General features: G+C 47.2%; 1 protein-coding gene and 1 pseudogene across 1 annotated transcript in view; both read right to left on the minus strand.

The window, feature by feature from the left end:
* Positions 1 to 15249, minus strand: part of KIF26B (kinesin family member 26B) — a 491854-nt gene that overhangs the window by 238171 nt on the left and 238434 nt on the right. The window lies entirely within an intron of this gene.
* Positions 7421 to 13151, minus strand: LOC132516416 (phosphatidylethanolamine-binding protein 1-like; annotated as a pseudogene).

Here is a 15249-nt window from a genome sequence, read left to right on the forward strand (position 1 = left end):
ATATCATTGCTACGGGTTCACATACTATATAATTTTTTTTCACATGCAGCTATTGGTTTTGAAGAAAGACACACATGGGTCTGGAATCTGCAGCACTTCAAGTCACAGCATGGTTTCAGATGGGGAGGCTCTCTGTCTTGGGCACCCCCGACTTTTTATTTTCCCTTTGCATTTTCCCACCTTGTAAGAGAACACGGAAGTTTACTTAGGAACAACTTCCCTTCACTCCCAAGAGATCTGCCTTGTCCACATGAATTATATCATCCAACATGAAATAACCCAACGTTCTGTTCCGCGCTGACACGGGTTGAAAGTGGCTCACTGATAAACGCAGTGATAGAAAAAACACCGTTCCCAGAATTTAGGAAAATCGACACTCTTTCTTGTGGTGATAGAGCTGAGGGTGTTGCTTGAAAACACCGGGGGTCCCTGATTCATCTCCCTGCTGCCTTCCTATCTCATCAGTGTCCTCTTCTGCCAGCTGGGTGTGACAAAGGGCAGGTGCAGGCGACAAGGCTGGTGCAGAGCCCAGGGCCCCTCAGCGCTCTTGCAGCATTTTGTGTGCTGCCCTTCAGTGCACTTCTGCTCCTAACAGTCAGCACCTGCTGCTCTTTTCCAAAGGCCTATCCTTGGGCTGCTGGAGCCTGGGCTGCCTGCTTCAGTGGAGAGCTGGCCAGATGTCTCTGGGATTTCCTGCTCTTCTGCAACTCTAATAGGCGGTCAGGGAGTATTACGGCCCCAGCTCTGCTGCCCAGCTCAGGACAGCTCTGAGGTGTAGTTCCCCGGCAGAACCAGGCTGATGCTGAAAGCCAACCTCTGCCGGAGGGAGGACGCGAAGATGTACCTTTCTTTGGCTTCCCCTTTCTCTTCCCTTCCCGGCCTCTCTCACCCCCTTACAGGTCCCCCGGGGACCACGTTCTTCATAAATCACTTGCACAGGGCTCCTTACCTCACGACCTGCTCCTGGGAAACCTGATCTCAAACAGCAGGTCACTTAGTACTCCCATGGTTTACTTTGAGTATTCTGTAAAGTGTCACCCCTTCTCAGCACACACGTGCCCGAGCACCAGGTAGGAGAAGCAAGTGCAGAGCTATTTCACACGTACCCAGAGCACACACAGCAAGCAATTCCTCTCTTCTTCCATCTTTGCAGCAATGTGGCACAGAGCAAAGGCCACCAGATATGGACATCTCGGACTGTCACCTGCAGCACTGTGACCTGGGTACGCTTCCTCAAAGACTCCAGGGCTCTGGTTTCCATGGTATTCTTTTTTTTTTTTTTTTTTTTTTTGCAGTATGCGGGCCTCTCACTACTGTGGCCTCTCCCGTTGCGGACGCGCAGGCTCAGCGGCCATGGCTCACGGGCCCAGCCGCCCCATGGCATGTGGGATCTTCCCGGACCGGGGCATGAACCCGCGTCCCCTGCATCAGCAGGCGGACTCTCAACCACTGCGCCACCAGGGAAGCCCCATGGTATTCTCTTTTAAATGATGATAATCCCTACCTCACAGTTGTGAGGATTACATGTGATAACTTGGAACACAGCAGATGCTCAGACCCCCCCACTGAGCCTGCATTTACATGCCGACGGTGCCCGTTAGATCAGAAGTGACCCAAAACCCGTCAAAGGAGCAAGATGCCTCTGCAGTCCAGCTCTTCCCCAGCAGCTGCCTGCCTGTGCCTGTGGATCTTTGCATTTCCAGGGATAGGAACCAGATGCTATCATAACTGCATGAAAAAAATGATCCCTCACCAAGAAAAAAGGCCCTTGACGGACGTTACCGAGGCTTTATGAGCCATGAAGTGCAACAGCTGGATAGTTCCAGGGAACGTTTCCACCCAACGACTGTTAACCAGCAGGAGATGTTTTATTATCTTTTCCCCTCTGTTTAATGTGTTGTTCACCTTCTGCCGGGATTGTTAGCCTTGATTATCAATCTCCACATAAAAATATAGGGATGACCTATTCTTGCTCCTCTCCTGGGGTCTCCCCATGTGGCTCATTACTGTCAGAATCACATGCTGGCTAGCCAGGTGGACTGGAACCCCTGCTCCCAGGAGCCAACAGATAGATGGGGGGAGGGCAAGAAGCCGGAGAATCACCGATGGTCACGAGCACCAGAAAATTATAGGATTACAGCAAACAAGAAGCCAGCAACAGAGAAAGACTCTTGTTCAGCTGTGGCTGAGGTGCAGACATCTCGAAAAAAGTCAATGTGTTTTCTAAAGTATACAGTCCCGTTTCTTTTACAAAGGAAACCTGGCGGCTGTGTCCTCTGGGAGCCATCAGGCTTCCTCCGTCTTCACTTTCAAATGTGCATCCCCGCGTTTCCCAAGGCCAGCTCCTCGCCGGTGAGGAACCGGATAGCAGCACCTCCGTGCTCTGCGCCCTCTTCATTAGGGCGGCAGATACCAGCAGTATTGCTCTCCAGGATCCAAGCAAGCAGATGGCTGGAGTTCACAGTCCTAAAGCAGTACTTTGCAATTCCACACGAAGCCAAGGAGAGAACGCCAGGCCATCACCTGTCCTCTTTCTGAGTGACTGCGCTGATTTGGATTTCTATTCCTTCCTTTTGGGCATGAAACACTCCAGGTGCAGAGGGGAACTGCCTAGCATCTGCTCTGCTGATGTTCACATCCGAAACATCAGATGCCGGAAGTCACTCTACACCAGCCTGCCCCTGAGTCCGCGTCCAAAGGAGAGGGTCCATGACGTGTGCCCAACCTAGACGTGCCGAAGGGGGCTTTGACATCCTGGCCTGCTTTCAGCCAACTTTATGCATTTATATCAGCTGATTTGCTTGATAAAAATGTTCAGGATAATGCAGCCACTTTTTAAAATGCTGTAGAAACAGATTAGAACAGCCATGATACTGGACTGGAGTCCTGAGGCATTAAGCTGAGAATTCCATCTCCCCCTGCATGAGAGAGGCATCTGAAGTTGGGGATTTGCTCTCTACCCGACAACTCTGGCTAACAGCTTCCCATCAGCCTACCATCTGTGAAGGAATCTGGACCTACAGATTTATAGTCTCAGTCAGAACCGTGTCTTAGGATGTGGAGGACAGCTTGCTTTATTTTTCCCTAATGCTGCTTCTTCTCAATCTTAAGAGCTAACTCAAGATTAAGTGAATAATCTATACACATGTGACATGAGCTACTCAGATTCCCTCCCACATCATGTCTTCCAGACTGAGGAGTTATTCCAACTGCCTATTCTCAAAAGGGAAGTTCCTCCTCCCCCGCGATGGTTTTTGCTTCCCTCTTGTGTTTTAAGGTGTACTTATCAAAACTTCATAAGAACTTCTGGGTGCAAACAAATTTCTATTTTTTTTTATTTTTATTTTTTGCGGTACACGGGCCTCTCACTGTTATGGCCTCTCCCGCTGCAGAGCACAGGCTCCGGACGCGCAGGCTCAGCGGCCATGGCTCATGGGCCCAGCCGCTCCGCGGCATGTGGGATCCTCCTGGACCGGGGCACGAACCCGTGTCCCCTGGATCGGCAGGCGGACTCTCAACCACTGCGCCACCAGGGAAGCCCCTATCCCAACTCTTCATTTACTCTCTAAGGTAATTCTCTCTCCATCTCAAAACACTGTCTCTAATCCCAAGAAAACTCAATTATTTAGCTTTAGTGAGGTATAATTTATATATAATAAACTGTACACATTTAGAATTTGGTGAGATTTGTCATATGTATACACCTGGGAAACCATCGCGAGATAACGGACACATCCATTACCCCTGAAAGCGCCCTCCTGCACATTTGTTATCTGTCCCTCCCCACCCCCATTCCTAGTCTGATAATGCTTTCCGTCATTATAGATTAGTTCGTATTGTCTATAATCGGATAGAAATGAAATCATACTGTACGTTGTCTTCTGTTTTTGGTGGGGGAGTCTGGCTTCTTTCACTCACTATAATTACTTTGAGATTCATCCATGTTGGTACATATATGAATAGTTTGAGTGTTCTAAGTAGTATTTCATTATATGAATATGCCACATTTTGTTTATCCATTGGACACTTGGGTTGTTTCCAGTTTTTGGTTATTATGAATAATATTGCTGTGAACTTTCATGGACAAGTCTTTGTGTGAGCATATGCCCTAACTTCTCTTCAGTAAAAATAACTAAGAGTGAAGGACTGGGGGAAGGGTAGTGTAAAATCATTTCTACTGCTTCCAGTATGACGTATTTTTAAAGGCTGCCTGAAAATCTAAATAAAGTATAGCCTCTCTTTTTCCTTTATTTATGCCTTTTTCTCAAAAAAAGTAAACATGGTTCTCAAAGAACAAAATTAAGAAGTAAAAGTATATGGGGCAGGCTTCCCTGGTGGCGCAGTGGTTGAGAGTTCGCCTGCCGATGCAGGGGACACGGGTTCGTGCCCCGGTCCGGGAAGATCCCACATGCCACGGAGCGGCTGGGCCTGTGAGCCATGGCCGCTAAACCTGCGAGTCCGGAGCCTGTGCTCCGCAGTGGGAGAGGCCACAACAGTGAGAGGCCCGCATAACGCAAAAAAAAACCAAACAGTATATGGGGCCTCACACAACATTGTAAATCAGCTATACTTCAATAAAATTAAAACAAAAACATACAGGGCCTCGAAGCTGTACCTGTACTTATTTAGGATTTTCTTTCTCCACCAGGGCTACTCAATCTTAGCCTCAGTAAAGTGGCACACACAGCTACACGGCCCACGTAACAAGCCATCCCTTAGGGATAGGAGGAAAAATCTTTTCCCCTCTCTTGGAAGCGCTATGGTGTGCAGGTGCTAAAACATTTAAGAGGCTAATCAAATTCATTCTACCAGTCCTCTTGGGTGTATTATTTGAGTACATGGAAGAATCTATGGCTCAGAACAGAATGGAAAATAAAGAAGACTTTTCTGTGTTTTGTTTCTGATGCCGTTAGACTTGTTTTGAAATTTATGTAAAATAACAAACCAAAACCAAAACCCAAGAAGGAAAGGGAGAGAAAGAAGAGAGAGTAATAAAGGAGGAAGGTTAGAGGAAAAAGATAATTAATGGGACCAAATTCTTAGAGTCTATGCTTCAGGTAAATAATTCCCTTACCCGGAAATATTTTTTAAGCAAAGGTCAAAAGACATGGGTGAGTCATGGCTTGGATATCAGAGCTATGTTGGGAAATCCTGTTTGAGCCATCGCCCCCACGCCTCTTTTGTGAAGGAGGCAACCACAGAATGAATGGACTGTAATGTTGAAGTTCCAGGTGTGCAGGGAAGAGACTTGGTGTTTTTTGATTTATGAGCTTCGGTAGCAATGGATGTAAGTTAATTTTTTTTTTCCTGAATGTGTAAAGAAACGCTAGTGATGTCTAAATTTACTGCAGCTTCCCTCCCCCCCACCAACTAAGCAGGATCTAGACTCCACAGATCAGTCTTCCTCACGTGCCTAGCTTTACAGGAAATAAAGAACATGCAAAGTAGTAATCCACCATAGGACTCTGAGGCTGTGGTTGGTGGTTAGGACCACAGGAGACGCGTAAAGATTAATAATATCTATTTTTATTTTCTCTACCTTTAGTGTGAAAGCGAAAACAAAATGCTCAGCATCTTCAGTGATAAATGATATGGAACTCTCCAACTGATCCAGATGACACAAGGATTACACTGCACCTGTCCACAGGTGGGGACCCTGAGGACCAAAGGATAAGGGTGGGAGGTGGGCAGAGGGAGGGAAGGAGGCACACCTGAAGACCAGCGGGCACGTCCCTGCGGCCGCAGTGCTAGGAAACCAGAGCCAGGAGCAACCTCAGGGTGTCTCAGTAGGAGCCTGGCGTTGCACAGAACGGAAAGTATTTTCACGTTAGACTGAGTACTGATTCTAGGTGCGACGGTCCACTGGGCCAGGCTATGGCGCCCAGCTGTTTGGTCAAACACCAGCCTAGATGCTGCTATCAAGGTATTTTTTAGATGTGATTCACATTTACGTCAACAGACTCTGAAGCAGATTCCCCTCCATTATGTTAAAGGAAAACACTCGTCTCAGGTGCCTGGTGGGGCAAAGTACTCAGTTCCAAGCGACCAGAAAGAAGGCCCCGCCTTCAAGGTGCAGCGCTGTGCAGGCGGCACTCATTCTTTCCCTCCTGCCCTGAGCACAGGCTGCCACTCTGTACTGGAGACTCTGCTTCCACAGTGGAATTCGGTGAGCTGCGCACAGGTGGCCTCCCTGAGGAGGGACAGGAGACAGCTGGCAGGGAACTCTCCACGGCAGACTCCTAAAGTTCCTGAGACACACTCACCAAATATGTACTGAGCCCCAGCCCCGTTCTAAGAGCTGAGGTTTCAACGATGGAACATGACGGACAAGCGTCTCTTTCTATGCATCTTACATTCTAGAAGGGGAGACAGGAAATGAATGGATAAGACAAGACTTAGGGAGAGTGATACTGGGAGTTCTCCTGTACTGCTCTGTCCTGGACTTCCATGTTGTTTATAACTCTCCAGTAATGGGACTGGCTGCCCCTCTGAACGGGGAGCTCCCTGGTGGCAGTGGCTGCCCTTTTGTCATCCTCGGCATCTGATATAATGTCTGGCATACAGTATGGGCTTCCCAAATGCCTGGTGAATGAATGAAGGAATGGATACATGAATGGGTAAGTGAGTGAGGATATACTGCCAATAGCTTATGCTGGGTTTCCCTAGAAGCATCCCTGCATAAGGATGAGAGTGCTAGTAGCTTTCATTGGAGGGTGATTCCAGGAAGCGGTGTAGGGAAGTGGGAAAGCAAGACAGGGAGGGAAGGAAATGACCAGAGGATGCGTTATCAAGCAGATTGCTGACGTAGGCAACTGGGGCACAGTCCTACTTAGGAAATCAGGGAGACAGGGTAGACCTTGTCTCAGTGTTATCCCAACCAAGGAGGAAGGGAGCTGGGGCATTTATCCACCAACTCCTGTCAAACTTATTTGCCTGGACCTTGGGAGCTGCAAGGTTTTGTTTAGAGAATGATAAGCAGAAGGGCATGGGGGCGTGGGGGCCAACGGTACCTGCTACAGCCAGCTACGCGCATCTGGCGAATTCCTGGGGGGCCTGAAGCCAGTGGTGTGCAGCCAGGGGGCTGCAGAGGCAGCAGCAGAAGGGAGGTTTTGCAGCCATCCTGACAGGCCTGGTCAGACTTGACGACACACGGCTTGGTAATCCTTGGCTCTCCCTCTCTACCTCTCTCAGTTTTTTGTTTGTTTGTTTTTGTTTTTTAAAAGAGAATGAACCACACATAAAGTCTAGACAATTTTTAAAAATTAATTTATTTATTTTTGGCCGCTTGGGTCTTCATTGCTGCACGCAGGCGTTCTCTAGTTGCAATGAGTAGGGGGTTACTCTTTTTTTTTTTAACTACGCAATGTTTTTATTCAACTATAAGCAAAGAGCAGAATTAACACAACATTCAGCAACTCCAGACCAGCTTTTCTTACACCGAAGAGTGATCAATTTAACAGGCACAGACTTTCGAATGGCTGATGACCTCTCACTCAGCCCTGCAGCTCACCTAGATGGCCAAGCTTTAACAGCAACTCTCTCCCTATTGCTTTTTTCAGTATTGCTCTTTAAAGGGGCCAGAGCAGGACACTGACACCCAATAACCAGCCTGAGATGTATCACATGGGGGGCTAGCGGACCTGCCGGCCCCTGGTTGTCTTAGTGAGAGACGGGGCCGTGAAAACACATGCCGTCAGATGCCGTCACAGACAATCCTGGGCTCGGGCTCACAAAGGCAGAGGCAATCAACCTTTTCTTTTTTTTCAACCTCCCTTAAAGATTCTTTGATACTCTGTTCTAATACTGCAGACCTGGTCTTTTTACCAGAATTTTTTTCTTCTTTAACGTCTGGGTTGTTATTCTTATATTAACATTTTGATGACCCCATCCCAGTACCAAAATATCCCTCACCAAAACGGAGTTCAAATTTGATCAAAACGTAAACCCCCTAGAATTAAAGAGGACAGGCAGAAGGAAAAGCCACCCTAAACCTAAACCTGACCGCTCAGGGCTCAGGCAGGGGGAAGGGGAGAAATCTACATGCATCACTAAACTGAAACACTGCTTGGGAACTCTGGGACCGTGTCCATCTCCTGGCTTTCCTCTACTTCCCAGACAGCTGCTCATACAGTTTGGGCACATAGTCATCCCATTCGGCCTGGTAACACGCGCCGGCCACCGGAGCCCCGAGCTCGTACTTTTTGCGGAAATTCGCCCCCTTGAATTTGCCACGCTCCTCTGCAGATCGGTTGCTGAGAATGGGCTCATCACACTTCAGTGGCCTTTCCTGCTCGTAAACTAGCCAGGCGTAGCGGTGAAGGCCTGTGCCCTTGGGAGGCCCAGAGCCCACATAATCGGAGAGCACCGTGCCACTGCTCCTGGGTGGGTGTCAGCACTTTGCCCAGCTCGTCAAGCTCCGCCCCGCCGTATTTGACCTGCAGCGCGTGCTGTGGCCTCTCGTCCACTTCCTGCAGGCTCAAAGGCCCGGACCACTTGCATCGCGAAGCCGAGAGGGGCGGACAGCGGGGAAAGCCGCGGGAGGACTCACGCAGGGTAGCAGCCCAGATTCCCAGAGGTCTGCAAGCTGTACCGAGGCAACTCAGGCCCCACGGCCGGGGAGCACATGAGCGCGGGGGTTACTCTTCGTTGCGGTGCGTGGGCTCTAGGCGCACAGGCTTCGGTAATTGTGGCGCACGGGCTTAGTTGCTCTGCGGCATGTGGGATCTTCCCGGACCAGGGCTCGAACCTGTGTCCCCCTGCACTGGCGGGCGGATTCCCAACCACTGCGCCACCAGGGAAGTTCACCTCTCTCAGTTTTAACCTGATGCTTGGAACTCCTCAAGGGTGGAAACAAGGTCTTATTTTGATTTTTAAACACTTGTGGGTGGTGAGAGCATATATAGTGATGTAAGACTGTTTAGCTTCTTTTTTAATCACTAGAAAGTGCCCCTAAAATTCTGTTCAGGGGTATTCTGCTTTCCCCCCAAGTGCCACCTTGCCACTTTAGACAGGTACAATAATAGATGAAGATTTATTTCAGAAAAAGGAATCACGATTGTTTTTTGAAGCACCTAAAAGACTGGAAATAAGTTTTGAGTGATGGTTTACATTTTCTCATTTTTTTATTTCAAGTGGCTTCCCTGGTGCTGATCTCTTTACAGACTCCGAGAGAATTTCTCTTCCTTTGTCACTGCCAAGGCCCTTGCTTTCCTTTGCTAGAGTTTAAAAGGACAAACTATGGACTCTTAAGGCTTTGGTTTTGAGGATGCCAAGAAAATGACACAGTCTGTTATGATCTAGGCTCGTGAAATTATATTTCCCGAATTCCAGGGTACTTCATGAACAACAGGTGCACCAAATGCCAGGAAAGGCATCTAATTACAGTGTGATGCTAAAATCATTCTCGCACCAGCTAAATAAAAAGATGATTATTAGAAATAGTGTCCTGCTGAATCTAACTGTGTGGAAATCAATCATGGAAAAGATTCCATTTATTTTTTATCTATCAGAATTATTTTTATCATTAATACCAGTACTTGGAATGATGATAACTCTGAGCTTACATAATCCCACAGTTTCTTTTAAGTATTTCATTCTTGTGAGAAGCAGGACAGACCTAAGTTTTCAAGCATGGTTGGTTCATTCTTTCAACATTCATGTACTGAGCTCCTACTCTGTACCAGGCAGTGCTAGATGCAATAAGGGGATTAGACACAGTTCCTGTTCTCTGGAAATCTACATCTTAGTAATCAGACAGAAGGAAAAGAAAAAGTCATTATGTCCACTTCAGAGGCAAGAAAATAAAAATCCCACCTTCAGGGACATCTCTCACTTATGAAAAGCAGACACTTCAGTGAGATCTCTTTATGCTTCAGTTCTACCTATTTCCCACCAAATTATTATAACAGTACTCCCTAAACTCCGCCTTCCTATACCCTCAATGAGGAGTCAGTTTCTTAGTCAATACACAATGCCACAGACACGATCTGTGTTTTCATCTAGGATAGGATTCCTCAGCGCACCGAGCGTCTACCCAATACCACATAAGATAATACATCTTTAGTTTCTGTAATGTCTTCCACATGATGTTATCCCCAAATGCTTTACATACTTCACTAAGACAGCTATAGAATTAAAATAATAAATCAAAGCACAGGACAGAAAGCAAAGAGGTTTATTCAAGGGAGGAAAAGACAGCTTTTCAATGAGACAGGAGAAAAGATGGAGAGCCCTGCTTCCTTGTGCTAGACCTACAACTCATAAGTCTTTCCTGTGCTTTAACTCTTTCTTCGGTTTCCTGTCCCAGGCAGCGCCTCTTGTCCCGTCTCTACACATCCTCCTCTTGAAAAGACAACCAGGTACTTATATTTTAATATGAATCTCAATTTCCCAACAACGCCCTTTTCCGTGCTTTGTGACGATGTTATCTCCCCCAAACATCCTAGATTTAAGAGAATAATTTAATTCCTAAGCAGGTAGTTTGAATTTAGTGGGAAAAAAATGTAAGCCTCTCAAAAGAAATTCAGTGGAAGACAACCTGGACGCTTAGCTGCCCATCTCCCTTTGAGTCTGAGATTCATTCATTCAACAGATATTCATAAGACAACAGGTATTGGGTGGGAAGAGGGATGCAGAGCCAGAATAGCTGTAATATTAAGTAGGGAGGTCAGGGAAGGCCTTGCCATTAAGTGGCATTTGAGCAAAGATCTGAAGGAAGGAAGGGTCGAGCCAAGCAGATACCTGGAGAAAGAGCAGAGGAAACAGAAAGAGCAAAGTAGTCTGTGAGGAAGGAATGGTCTTGGCGCTTTCTGAGGAAAAGCAAGGAGGTCAGTGTGCCTGGGTCAGAGCAAACGAGGGAGAGTGATAGAGGAGCGTGTTGGGCAGATTGTAGAGAGACCCTGGCAAGCCACTGGAAAACCTTTAACTTTTACTCTGAGTGAGACAGGAAGCAATATTTTAGTAACTAACAAAATTAGAGGAATAGAGTAGTTGGTCAAAATGTTTCTCCCTTATGTCTTCAGTGGTGTGCTCTGCATTCCTTCTCTACTGTGGTCTCACTGATCATCCTTGTGTTGAGACTTCATGAATGCCCACCCATCACAACCCGTTTTGAGTTTGGAGGCAGGAGAGCATAGTAGTGATCTCGGAGAGGCGTCATTGAGAGCAGTGACTTGAAGTGAGATCTTAGTTCCCTGCCCAGGAATTGGACTTGGGTAGCCTGGCTGAAAATGAGGAATCCTAGCCGCTGGTCCACCAGTGGGTAGAGGCTAGAAGCAAAATCCCCCTGGTCCTTGCCCCCATTGAAAAATGCATTTCTCAAGGAGGCAAAAACTGTAAAAACAGGTACAAAGCTTATTATCAGGGACACAGCACAAGTGGGAGAGCACACAGAGAAACAGTTTGTTTACTTAAGACAGAAGCAAGGCAGAGATGCACACCCGGAGAGCAAGGGTGCGGACGTCCTCCCTAACGAGGAGGGGCAGTGAAGTCATCCATATAGGGCAGTTCTTCCGGCCCTTTGTTTACCTTTGGCCAATTATCTGGTTTCTTTTTCCACACCTGATCTGCCTGAGGACCCTCTCCAACATGCATGTGCGGCTTTTTTCCAAGATGGATTCCAGGCCAGAGGCCTAGGGGACGGCCTTGTCATCACCTATTCTGGGGAGGTGCCCCCTCCTTTTTGACCCCCAAGGAGGCTTTCTGCACATGTGCAGTGTCTCCCTTGCCCCACGGTTGGGGAATATATGACCTCCTGATCCTTTATTCAAAGAAGGCTTAGTCCCTCTCTGTTCCTGCCAGGACTGTTATCTTAAAGTGTCCTCAGGAGACAAAGCTTGGGTATTTACCCTGTTCCTGTTGTTATTTCTAGTTCCAAGTGCAAACAGGAGGCTGATTGTAAATGCCTAACCTGGAGTCCCCCTATCTCCTGCCTCAGTAGCTAAGAGCATTTGTTCATCCATTCAACAAACATTTCCTCTTTCAGGCACTAGGGGTTCGGCCAAGAATAAAGAGACAAATATCTCTCCCCTTACGGAGCTTACATTCTGGCTCCCGAGCTCTGGAATCGGGTGGCCTGGCCCAAGCACCTACTCATCTCCTTCTAGCGGTCTGACCATGATCGAGTTACCTCACCCATCTGCGCTTCGGTGTCCACATCTAAACAATGGGATGGTAAGAGGGCCAGCTCATGGGGGCTTCTGAAGTTTAAACTCGTGTAAAGAACTCAGAGTAGTGTGTGGCACATAGGAAACCCTCAATAAATGTAGGCTATTAATTTGAAATGAGTAAGTACTGAAGAAAGGAACACATTACAGAGGTATTGCAACAGGGCAGGGGCAGAAGTGCACTCAAGGAAACGTTTTATCAAATATATAGTAGATAAAATTGTATCCTTTCTCCATCCATCTTCTCATTCAGGACACAGGTCATTCTATTGTTCTTTTTGGGGTTTTTTTTGCGGTACACGGGCCTCTCACTGTTGTGGTCTCTCCCATTGCAGAGCACAGAATCCGGACGCACAGCCTCAGCAGCCGTGGCTCACGGGCCCAGCCGCTCCGCGGCATGTGGGATCCTCCTGGACCGGGGCACGAACCCATGTTCCCTGCATCGGCAGGCGGACTCCCAACCACTGCGCCACCAGGGAAGCCCTAGTGTTCTTTATGAATCGACTCCGCGCCACCATATCTTCCCTCTTCAGCCCCCAATTCAAATGATGAAGGTATTAACAAAGAGAGCGAATATTTCCCTCTTTTACTTCTATTTTATTTACTGTTGTGATTCATTTCCACTGTCAGTGTCACGGCAGACTTCCAGCTCCCACACTGCAGTCACCACCAAGCTATATGGTCATAGAATTCTTAATGGCTCCTCCTTTTCTTCCTTTTGTTTTCCTTCTTACTGTTTGAGAGTTTTTCTAGGGCTATAAAACTACAAAAAGAAACCCTTCAAAAGATTTACAAGTGTGTAGTCAGCTAACTGGAGCGCCACAGGAGCGGGCAGAGTTTCTCTCTCTGCTGGTCACTGATGTTTTCAATCACCAGTGACACCTGGTTCTTTCCAGGTAAGGCTTCAAGAGGCAGCTGTGATCTTCGGCCCCCCACGATGGCAGTTTTGCTCTCCGAGGCGTGATGCCTGATCTTTACAATTGCCATGGAGGTCCTAGGTAGTCATTAGGCCGGATTACAAAGCGGCACGTAAACACACCGTAAAGGTACGCACAACACAAGTCACCCACTCTAAAGGCAATGTTGAGAATTCATTGCATTTCCCACTGAGGGTAGAATTCCATCCTTTTCATAGCAAATGCCATCTTAACGTCATCTCTAGGACTTAGATGATGTTTGCAAACAACTATCACGTTTTCATTTAATCCTCACTCTAATCCTATGAAGTAGATACGATGATCTCTGTTTAACAGGAGAAACTGAGGCTTCGCGAGGTTTAAGTTACTTGCCTAAAGTCAGAATGTCAGTGGCAGGCTGTGGATGCAGCCACAAGCCACTCCATCCTTCTCTCTGCTTTATCCAGTACTCTTCTTCCCCTCCCCTCACCCCTGCATCAGTAAAAAGGACATTAAAATTGTTCAGTAAGAACCAGGATGCCTAACCCTGAGAATATTTGACAAGAATCACCGGGATCCTTCAGGCTCAGCGGAATTGCTTTGCCTTCAAACATCCACACCAAGCCAAGAACTGGATTTTCAACTGAGGCAAAGCTGTACAAATAAGTCCCAGATGTTGTGAGCTGATTGCCAGCGCCCCAACTGGCCATCCGTCACACGAAGGACTTAAGTTGGAAAATGCGCTCTTACACATTCCCTGCAGCGGGAGATGGGAATGGGGCAGCAAACACTGACCATTTTCTTTAGCAGAGATCACCAATTCAAAATGGCGTGGGCCAAGCCATGAGTGCCATTTCTATTATGGTCTGCACACCCCAAAACAGGGGTTTTGGGGTTGCCGGGGTAGGGTACTGGCTGTTAGGGTCGTATATTTAAAGTGTTTTAGGATTTTTTTTTGAACACAAAGGATCATAGTGTAGACATTGAATTATGGCCACTTTTTCTTCAGTGCTTTCTCTGTCTTTCATAAACAATCAAGGGTTTACTTCTTCATGCAGCAACACCTGAAACTATTTCCTGCGGCCCCTGAAATCTGACAGCACGAAATATACATTTGGCTCCTTTTTAGTATTTTCCTTTCATATTGCAACTGATGTGTGTTCAAGCGAAACTATATTCGTATAGTTACGATTCCTAAACATTCACTGCATCAATATACATAAGCAACAGTCCCTTCTTTTCTGAGAAGTCCATGGAGTCTTTTCTAAGAAAAGTAAAGCTATGACTTGCCAGGAATAAGTAAACAAGAAATTCAGAGGGTAGGGATTTGGTTTCCACTTCAGGCCTTCAAAGATCGCTGCCCCCAGGGGAGACACGAGCCCAGACAGTGCCTTTGGGCAGCTGAGAAAAAGACGTCCCTTTGGATAGATGGAGCCCAGTGGGAGGCGTCTCAGCTCAACCAATAGAGTTTTGGCCAAACAGCAAATGGCACAATTATGCATGTCGGCCCTGACCACAGGTGTTCCCTACAAGATTCAACGGCAGCCCCACTTCCGTGGGAGCCATGGAAGAGGCAGACAGGGAGGTGGTGTGGGGAAGGTGGAGAGTAATGGGAGAAAAGGGGAAAGGGATAGACCCTAAGTCAGAATGAGACCCTAGAAGGAGTAAGGAGACAAAGGTGCAGACTTGGATGCAAACAAAACAGGAAAAATACAATAATCATATAAGAGAAATTCCACAGTATGAGCTCCTCAAAGCTCCTAGCGTTTTTTGTTTTGTTTTGTAGAGATATCATTCTGCTGTAACACACATGGCGCTGGAAATTAACTTCCAATCTGTAAAACTGGAGGCAGAAAGTCTGCCCCATCTCTCCACAGAGAATCAGCAAATTAAGAGTTGGATCTGTGCACCCAGCTCCACATTTCTCCCCCTAAATCACCTGAGACCAACTGTGGTGTGTTTAGGAGAGTTCTTCTCTGGTAATAGCTGGTGTGTTTATAATGGGAAGATGTGAGCATCCCTAAGGGAACTGTACCTGATGGAAGAACAAAAGAACCGTGAACAGTTTCACACTCCATCCTTCTTTGACTTAATAGGCTCCTCTCAAATAACCAACTACTACTGTTACGTGTCAGCACGCCCAGGGACTAAAGAAAGCCTTCGCTGTGCAAGATTATATACGAGAAGCA

Source organism: Lagenorhynchus albirostris, chromosome 2, assembly GCF_949774975.1.
Source record: "Lagenorhynchus albirostris chromosome 2, mLagAlb1.1, whole genome shotgun sequence".
Lineage (NCBI taxonomy): Eukaryota > Metazoa > Chordata > Mammalia > Artiodactyla > Delphinidae > Lagenorhynchus > Lagenorhynchus albirostris.